At 61.5% G+C, this 9,198-nt stretch overlaps 1 pseudogene; it reads left to right on the forward strand.

Annotated features, from left to right (window-relative positions):
- The first annotated feature begins 3,975 nt into the window (after positions 1 to 3,975).
- LOC111140383 lies at positions 3,976 to 8,530 on the forward strand (annotated as a pseudogene).
- The last annotated feature ends 668 nt before the right edge of the window (positions 8,531 to 9,198 follow it).

Consider the following 9,198-nt stretch of genomic DNA (forward strand, 5'->3'; position numbering starts at 1 on the left):
TCCCTGTCATGGTGCTTCTGGATAAGGTCTGCCTTTCCATCTTTGGAATGGGCTGTGGGAGGGGCCTTCAGTCACATGATCTCCCAGAGCTACAGCATCCCCCCAGAGATTGGCTCTACTGGGTCTTGGGGCCTGAACACAGGAAAGACACATCAGACTTAGGGCCAGTGATGGGGGGTCGACCAGAGATGAGGCCAACAAGCAAGGTAGCCTCACCTTCCCTTGCTCCCTGCAGTCCCTGTTCTCTGGCTGGTCCCTCTAATTAGCCACAACAGGGGAGAGGGGGCAAAATCTAGACCTGGACCTCAATGGGTATGGCACAAACCAGTTTGCTAATTGCGAATTAGCTCAATTATCTTGCAATTAACGGAACTCTCGTCTCCCACCAGCAAAGCTTAGCCTGGCCGTGAGTTTTCTCAGCATGTGCAACTAGGTCAGGCTGCTGTAGGGGAGGGCAGCCATCGGAGTCCTTATAAACAGCCAGTGAGCTCATTAACGTGCCTGGAGGGCTCCAAGGACGGTGTGCACTCGGAGCGGTTTTTTTTTAAACCCCCTCATCTTGTGGGAAGACCAGGCAATTAGGGAGTGCAAGTGCAGGGGCCGGCTGCAGCCCCCCGCCAAGCGCGGCCAGGCCCACTGACGCACGCACGCTGGAGGACACGCGCAGCCGGGGGAGAGCCTCGTCCGGGGGCACCTGCGGCCAGAAGGCCTAGGGGTTCCCCCAGGCGGGGGCTAGGGAGCAGGCCACAAGCTCCGCTGGAGGCCGCGGTGGCCTTAAGAGCGGACACTCTCTCACGGGCGCGCACACAAGCCCCTCACAAGCCACTGTCCGTTTCACCCGGACACGGGGTAGCATTTCCCGCGTCCACACTGCCAGATCTACCGGCCAGCACACATTTCTCTGCTGCACGGGGAAGGAAAGGCCCACTTCTCGCCCTGAGCTCGGATCGCGTGTGCAGCGGGTGCCGCGGGCGCCCTGCCCGGATCGCCACGGCGCCGGACTTCTCCCCGCAGCCGCGGCGCTAGTGGCAGCGCCGGTGACTCTCCGTCTAAGGGTAGCGAGTGGCCACATCAGCACGGGTGGCTCTCCTGAGTGGCAAACTGGAGAGACAGGGAACAGTTTCAGGGCTGTCCTCCGCCAGTGAGAGAGAGGAGTGGAGAGATACACACCCCAGCTCCCTTGCCTCTCAGGGACCAGCGGTCCACAGCGGACTTCTGCTCACGGACGTGCCCGCTGTTGTCTTCGTCCCCAGGTCACCCCCTTTCCCCTGCGGGTGCTTCTGGGGATGAGCTCCCAGGTCAACCGCCTGCCCTCAGATCCTCTTCCCAGGGAGCACTTATGGGGAACCCCAGCCGAGGACATGGCCAGGGCAACACCGTGGATCCGGGCCATCCCGTGGCAGGGGGGCAGATGCACTTCTCTCTCTCTCTCTCTCTCTCTCTCTCTCTCTGGCCAGTGACAAGTGCCCCGGTTGGGGTGATCGGCTAAAGGGCGGCCTTTGGATGACACTCCTGGTTTCCAGAGCGGGTCTACAGTGGGGCGGTTCTCCGCCAGGGGACGATCTTGCCCCCCGGCCCTCCCCGCCCGCCAGGGAGAGCTGGCAAGACCTGGGGCCATGTTGGGTCCTGGCAACTGAGGGCAAGGGCACGGGCACGGGCACGGGCACGCACCAGACCGCGCCAGGGATGCGGCTGAACGGCCCGCGGTGCGCAGGCAGCCCGCACCCCGCGTCCCAGTGGGGCGATCCTGGCACCGTCCAGGGCACCAGAGCCGGAAGACCTGGCTGCAGGTACCCTCCTCGTTTCGGAAAGGGGTGTACAGTATTTACTGGGCAAGATCCCGAGGAGTCTGCAGTTGGGGGAACTAGAGCGCGGCGCCCACCATTCCTTCAATCGACAGCGTCAGCCTGGGGCCAAGGAGTGAGCCCTCGACGCGGTGAGTGAACGGGGGTGGGGGGGGTGGAGGAGACACGGTGTCGGTCCCCAGGGACTCCGGATCCCGGGGCGGTTCGGCCGTCGGTGGACCAGGGACTACCGCCCCCGCCCAGACGCGTGGGAGAGGGAGGAGAAAGAGGAGCCGGGCAGGAGGCGGGCGCCGGGCCGAGGGGAGGCGGGCGACGTCTCCGGGGCACCGACCCCGAAGGGCCCGGGACCGCCCGAGAGCAGGTCTCTCCCTCAGCCTGCCTCCCCAGGACCCGTCGCTGGCCTCACCGGGTCCCGACCCTCCGCCGCCCTGCTGGGAAGCTGGGAGTCCGCTCCCCAGGCCAGGAGCGACCGGCCGGCACAAGTCTCGGGCTTCTTTCTTCTTCGGGAGGCGTTACTGCCAGGAATCATGTGCTTTCGCCATCCGGTCTGAGCCTCAGCCTCGATTCGGGCAAGTGGAGGTGGGACAAAGAGAGGCAGGGGAGGACGCGTAAGAGAGGGCAGAAACTAGACAGGGCTCAAGCCCCCTGGAGGCGCTCCCCGAGTACCCACTCGCCCAAAGACAGCTGATGGCCAGCAGAAAAGCCTTCTTGCCCCTCCCTGAACCCGGGTCATCTGTCGCTCAGGAGCTCTCCGTCAAAAAGTGCTTGATCCTCGCTGGGCTGACGGTCCTATCAACTACACGTGCAGCTGGCACCATTGCCAGGGGTTGAAAGCCAGCCCGGGTTTAGAGTCGTGTGAAATTCGGCAGTTTCTCCGACTCGGCTTGGCTTCTTTTCCTCTGTGGGACTATTCCGTGCACATGCTATTATCACTACGCCTCGCATAAACCTCAAGGGTGTCTTTGAAAAAGCTGTCCCAGAGGGCCGGCGCATCTCAAGGCAGCCAAGGCTGTGGACAACAAGGGCCCCTCAGTTCTCCAGGTCCCCATCATCAGCTCCCTCCAGACCCAAGCTTAGCATCCCGGCTGTGGGCTCCAAGTCCGACTGATCGCTGGAATGTGCTGCCGTCACTGGGGACACTAGCTCTCAGCCCCACGACAGGCAGGCCACCCTTCCAAACCGATAGTCTCAAGCGGAGCTGTGCCCCCAGACGGGACAGACGCGTGGCCTACGGCATCCTTGCAAAGCGCCCTTACGGGACACACGGGGCAGTACCAGGGCAATACTTAAGGATCAGAACGGCATGTCTTGCGCACAGCGACAGGACCACCACCGGGCGGACCCCTGAAGACTGGAGAAGAATGGCGATGCCTGCACCAGATTCAGCGAGCCTCCCCCGGCGCAGGCAGGGGCTACTGCCCGCGGGCGCTGTGGGGTGTGTGCAAGCGGTGACGGGCACCAGGCGCAGCCCTGCCGTTCACGACAGGCGACTGGGAAACAGCGAACAATTCTGGGGGAAGCGCCGGCCCAGAAAGGAAAGGAAAAGCTTCCAAGGCTTCGGCGACAGCCGCATTTCTGCGCGAACTGGCGTGGACTTGGGACCGGAGCGGACCGGAGAGGGCGTATTCCTCGGAGAGTTGCCTGCGCTGCGGCGTCGGCGGCGGCGGCGGCGTGCCCTGGGCCTTAAGCGCAAAGCAAAGGGGGTGGCCCTGTTGCGGGAGTGCGGGCCCTGGGCCTCGTGGCCCCGGGGCGGAGGCAACAACAGGAGGAGGCTTGAGGCCTGCCTTGGTGGCCTGCAGAGAGCGCACATGCGCACCAGCGGAGGCTCCCGCAGGGGGCGGGGACGGGGGGCGGGGGGAGAGCAGGGAGGGCGGGAGGGGGTGCGCCCACCCGCCCACTTCCGGCCCAGCCTGCAGGGAGTCGGGACCCGCGGTGGCGACTCGGGCACGTGTAGCTGTTTTCCCCTGATCGCAGGTATGTCGTGTGCTGCTTTCCTGGGGCGGGCTCCCGGCGGCCGTCCACCACTGGGAACTGAGGCTCCTGGCTCACCGCGCCGCGGGCGAGTTGCGGCGCGGGCCGGACTCTACCTCGACGTGAAAGCCGGGGTTTTCGGCCCGCTCCTCAAGGCACTTGCGTTTTCTCTTGTCTTTAGGGCCCCTTTTGCACCACGATGCAACAGGCGCTGGAAAGGGCTTTGGACCGTGCGGACTATGTCATCGCAGGCGCCCAGCAGAGGCCTCCAAAGAGGAAAGGCTCGTCGAGTGGGGAAGCATCTCTCCAGGAGAAACTTTACGACATCTATGTGGAAGAATGTGGGAGAGAGCCTGAGGCTCCGGAGGAGCTAAGAAGCAACGTGAACTTGCTAGAGAAGCTCGTGAGGAGAGAGTCGTTGCCGTGTTTAGTGGTCAACCTGCACCGGGGAGAGGGGGGATATTCGCTGATGCTCCAGGGCAAACACGGAGCGTATTCGGAGACCGTTCGGCTGCCCTACGAAGAACGCGAATTGCTCGAATACCTGGATGCTGAAGAATTACCTCCCGCTCTGCTGGACGTGCTGGAAAAATCGGAGGTGAACCTCTTCCAGGGCGGGTGCGTCATAGCGCAGGTGCGGGACTACAGGCAGTGCAGCGGAGGGGAACCTCCGGGCTACCAGAGCAGGCACATTCTCCTGCGCCCGACCATGCAGACGTTAGCCTGCGACGTGCAGTCCATAACCAGCGATGGCCAGGAATGGACCCAGGAAGACAAACTGTCGCTTGAGAGCCAGCTGATCTTGGCTACCGCTGAGCCCCTGTGTCTGGATCCTTCTGTAGCAGTAGCCTGCACGGCGAACAGGCTGCTCTATAACAAGCAAAAGATGAACACTGGGCCGATGAAAAGGAGCTTCAGGAGGTACTCTGCCCCCTCTCTGCATCGGCAGCGGGAGCTGTCTGCTTGTCCCCCTCCTCCTGAGCTGACAGTATGGGCCTCTTGCAGGAAACGCAGAGAGCGCCAAGACCGTCCGTGGTACGACCTCAAAATTTCTAAAGCGGGGAGCTGCGTAGATACGTGGAAGCGGAGACCCTGTGACTTGGCGGTGCCTTCGGAAGTGGATGTGCAGAAATATGCCAGAGGGAAGAGGTCCGCCCAACGGGACGTCTCACCTCCGGGAGTCTGGGCAGCCGGCGAGGTGAGGGACGGTGGTGCGTGTGGCTGCGAAGCCGGCCATGAGCCTCGGAGCACGGAGCTGACCTTCCCGCAGTCGCCGCCGCCGAATAATCCACCTTTCTCTGGAGCGAGAAGGCCCTGGAAGGAAGACGGGTGGGAGGGACAGATGTCTCCTCCGCACCCCTGCACAGATGACCGTTCAGGCCGTGTCCCGCCCGAATCAAAGACTGCGGCCGGCGGGGTGGTCCTGGGGGCAGAGTTGGCGGTCCCGCAGAAGGCCAGCTGTACGGTCACCGGGTCGCATGGCTCAGGCGGCCTCAGTGGGCTTCCTCCCGGGAACGACCCAGAACAGCCTGACCTGGCGTCGGTTCGGTCCCCAGTCCAGGGGGAGGGCGTGGGACGGCCACCTCTGCGCATCAGACTTCCCTGGAGCTCAGGAAAGAGCCGGTCGGGGAACAGTTTTATTCCATGGGAGGCCAGCAGCTTTCTTAAATCTCCATCTCCTGCTCCCGCTCCTAAGCCACCAAGTCCTTCGCAGCAATCCCCCGTGGACGTGAATCGAGGGAGCCCGCTTCCAGCAGCCACCGTGTCCGCCGCCAGCGCACCACAGAGGAGCCCGGCCAGCGGGGTCTCCGCCGGCTCCCAGCAGTCCTCTGTGAGCGTGACCGGAGTGGGCACGCTTCCTGCAGCCCCCCTGTCCCCGGCCAGCTCGTCCGTGAGAGCCCCGGCCACCCGGGTCCCAGCCAAGGCCCAGAAATCCTCTGTGGAAGTGATTCGAGTGAGCGTGTTTCCTGCAGGCGCTTTGCCCACCGCCAGCTCCTCACTGAGAGCCCCGGCCACCCCGGTCATGGCCAAGTCCCCGAAATCCTCTGGGAAGGAGGGCCCTGGAGTCAGCAGGCTGCCTGCGACAACCCAGTCCCCCGCCAGCTCATCGCAGAGCAGCCCGGCCGCCCAGGTCACGGCCAGCTCCGCGGGCCACAGCCTCCTCCAAGTGGCGGGCCCTGGTTGCGGAGCGCGGGCTTTGGAGAGGGGCTCCGGCCCGGGGCAGGGCCCTCAGGCTGGCGCCAAGGCTTCTGCGGGGATCCAGCCCAGCAGCCTGCCCTCAGGCGCTCGGCCGCCCGGTGCGGTGCCCGCTGCAGCGCGGAGTCCTCCGGTCCGCGTCCAGTTTTTTTTAAAACACGCTTCTGGCCTCAGGCCGGTAACTCTCCTGGAGGTTCCCCAAGATTCGCTCCTTTTGAACACAGCGCGGCAGCCAGAGCGGCGGCTCTATCAGTTGATTTCCCAAGAACAACTTCAGCAAGCCTCCACTGGGGGTCCTCAGCGGCCTGGGCCCCAGGGTCCAAGTGCAAGAGGTGCAGCCAGTCCAGAAAGGGCCTCCTCTGCTCAGCAGGCTGTGATGCTAAACCGGGCCGGAGAGGGGCAGCTGCCGCAGCCCCACGCGGCGGTGTCGGCCCCGCTTGGCTCTGGGGAGAGCCAGAGAAGCCCCGAGCAGAGCGAGCAGAGCGAGCAGAGCGGTCCTCCTCCCGCGCACACACTGCGGCCGGCCCCTGCCTCGCAGCCGCCGCCCCAGCCGCAGGGACCACGGTTGAGAATCTTGCAGGGCCCTGTGGCCGTGACGACAGTCGCCGCCCAGACAGCTGGGCCGCCTCTGGGCCCGCAGCCCGCAAGCCAGGCCAAAGGTAAAATGGACAGAAGCCCGCCTTCCCCTCCCAAATCCTGAGTCTTGCCGTATTTTCTCTTTGTACAAAACACCAGAGCATGGGCCCAAATCACCTTCCGAATTTTGACTTCATTTTGGTTCTGATTTTTGGTTTTTGTTTTTGTTTTTGTTTTCTTTTCCTCGATGTGTCCGTGTTTTACGTTTCGGTGTCCAAACTGTTTATGAAAGCACAAGCTGGTGAGCGGTTCGTAGAAACAGGGCAGCGACTCAAGCAAGACACTGGGATTGTTTTTGCTTAAAGTCGTCGCTTTGTTGCTGTCCTTGTAGACGGTCACCTTACTTGTTAATGTTCTAAAGTAGATCCAGCTCCAAACTGGGTTCCGTCGAAACCCCCGAAACTATAATTTCTCGAAAACCGTAAAACTGCACTCGCACAACAGTTAACATGGGTACTCCTTGAACAGGATGGTTGTCCAAATTTTTAGGGGAGCTAAAAATCCTGACCTAAGATGTACCGCCTTAGCCATTTTGAAGGTGCCGTTCGTTCGGTTGATGCTCGGTAGATGGACATGGTTTCCCAAGGCGGTTCTGGAGCTATTCTCTTGCAAAAGCGCAGCTATCCCCACCAGCAGAGCTCCCCGTTCCCCATCCCCCCCAGCCCAGGCACCCAGCATTCTGTTTTCTGTTTTCCCGAGTTGGACTGCTTCAGATACTTTGTATGAATCCTGAAGGGGTGTTTGTCCTTCAGTGACTGGCTTCCTTTGCTTGGCACGAGGTCCCGAAGTTTCCTGTGTGTTGTAGCCTGGGAAGGGAAGGGCGGACGTAGCTTTTTGCACATGGTTTCCCTGTGCATCGTCTGTACCGAAGTGACTTTTTAACTACCAGAAACCCCTTTTGGAAGACTGGTCTTTGTATGTGCTTCAGTGTTTGTGCACCGTGTATTAAATGCAATTCTGGCAAATTTGTTTTGAAAGAAACTGTGAAACCTCCCCAGAGAGGATGTGCTTGCCAGGCTTATATGGAGGATGTGGGAGACCTCCCAGGTGGGCAGAGTGGCTCAGGGGTGCCCCTGCTTGGTGGCGGCGCCCAGGCAGCACTCAGTGCCCACGCTGCCCCCCGCAGAGCCCAGCCCCTCTCGTCCAGGTGCAATCACTGGCCTCGAAAAGGCACCTGTGGGATGTCTTGCTTTCTCCCTCTATGGTCCTTTACTTGGTTTAGAACTCCTGGTTATTTGGAGACATTGAAGAGCTTCGCATTTGAAAATGTGTGTTATTTGTTTGCTTTTCAAGTGTTGGCGACCTCTGGTCAGATTCTGAAGCGGGACCCCTACCCCCCGTTTCTGCCTGTCCCCTCCTGGCACCCCTGGGCTGCCCAGCGTCCCGGCTCCCCCATGTCCGTTCCTGCTTTCTCGTGTCGGTGGGGCTCACGATAGCCCTGAAGTTCTTTCTGTTTCCCCTTCCTTTGTACGGAGGCGCACTTGTCACCCGTCTTCAGGGGTACAGCTGGGCGTCAGTCGCTGCATTCACGTGGCCGAGCCATCACCAGCTGTATTTCCCGAACAGCTCCCTCACCCCCAGGGCGGCCTCTGTGGCCACGAAGCACTGGCTGCCGTCCTCCCCCCCGGCCCCGGAAGCACCCGTTTGCTTTCTGCGTCTGTGGGCTTCCCCGTTCTCGACACTGGCTGACGACGGAGTCAGAGAGCATGTGACGTCTCCTGTCCGGCCTCTCTCGCTCGGCGCAGTGTGTTCGAGGTTGGCGTGTGGTGTCACCCCCGCCGGGCTTTGCTCGTTCTCGTTCGGCTGAGCCTTACACGCTGGTGTGCGCGTACCTCACTGCGTCTGCCCGGTCTCCGTCCGTGGACATCCCCCTTGCTGGCGAAACCTGTCGGCCGTCGTCGGTCCTGCTGCTAGGAACGCTGGTGGGCAAGGATTTCTTTGAGAGCTTCTCACGTGTTGTCGCATTACAATTTTTAAAGGGCAGCCTGTGTCCCTGCACTTTGTTTTGCGACGTACACACGCATGCTTGCCTGCCTCTGGCCCTCACAGAAAAGGGAAATGAGGTCTGGCCGCTCCCAAGGAGATGAGCGATACTCTGGCTTCTCCTCAGATCGTGTAAGTCTTTCGCCTTTTACGAGGAGGTGAGCGCAGAGGCGGGTGACCGGTGGGTCCTTCTCGATCAACCCCGCTGTACTGTCCCGGCCCCGCTAAGGGAAGATTTCGGCCAACCTCAAGCCAAGGTCAGATGTGCCGTGTGAGGGACGCCGAGCCCGGTAGGGCTGTAGGTAACCCATCCTGGACAACTTCGTTAATGGTGCCTGTGCCGTTTAGAAGTGACCCAGCGTAGTGACCACTGGCTTAGAGGAGTTTCCGCTTGGCCTTGGGAACCAGCCAGACACCTGCACTCCGAATCTCACCTGATTTGATGTACTTCTTTCCTTTTGCCCTCTAGGTCCTGGCGACCCTTGAACAGTGTGAGGTTAGGGGTGCCGACTCCCCGCAAAGTCGAAAATCTGTATCTCTTGTCTCACTAAAAATTTAACTCCTACTAGCCTATTGCTGACCGGAAGCCTTACCGATCACCTAAACA

The sequence above is a fragment of the Enhydra lutris genome, unplaced genomic scaffold (assembly GCF_002288905.1).
Source record: "Enhydra lutris kenyoni isolate GAN:26980312 unplaced genomic scaffold, ASM228890v2 scaffoldscaffold805, whole genome shotgun sequence".
Lineage (NCBI taxonomy): Eukaryota > Metazoa > Chordata > Mammalia > Carnivora > Mustelidae > Enhydra > Enhydra lutris.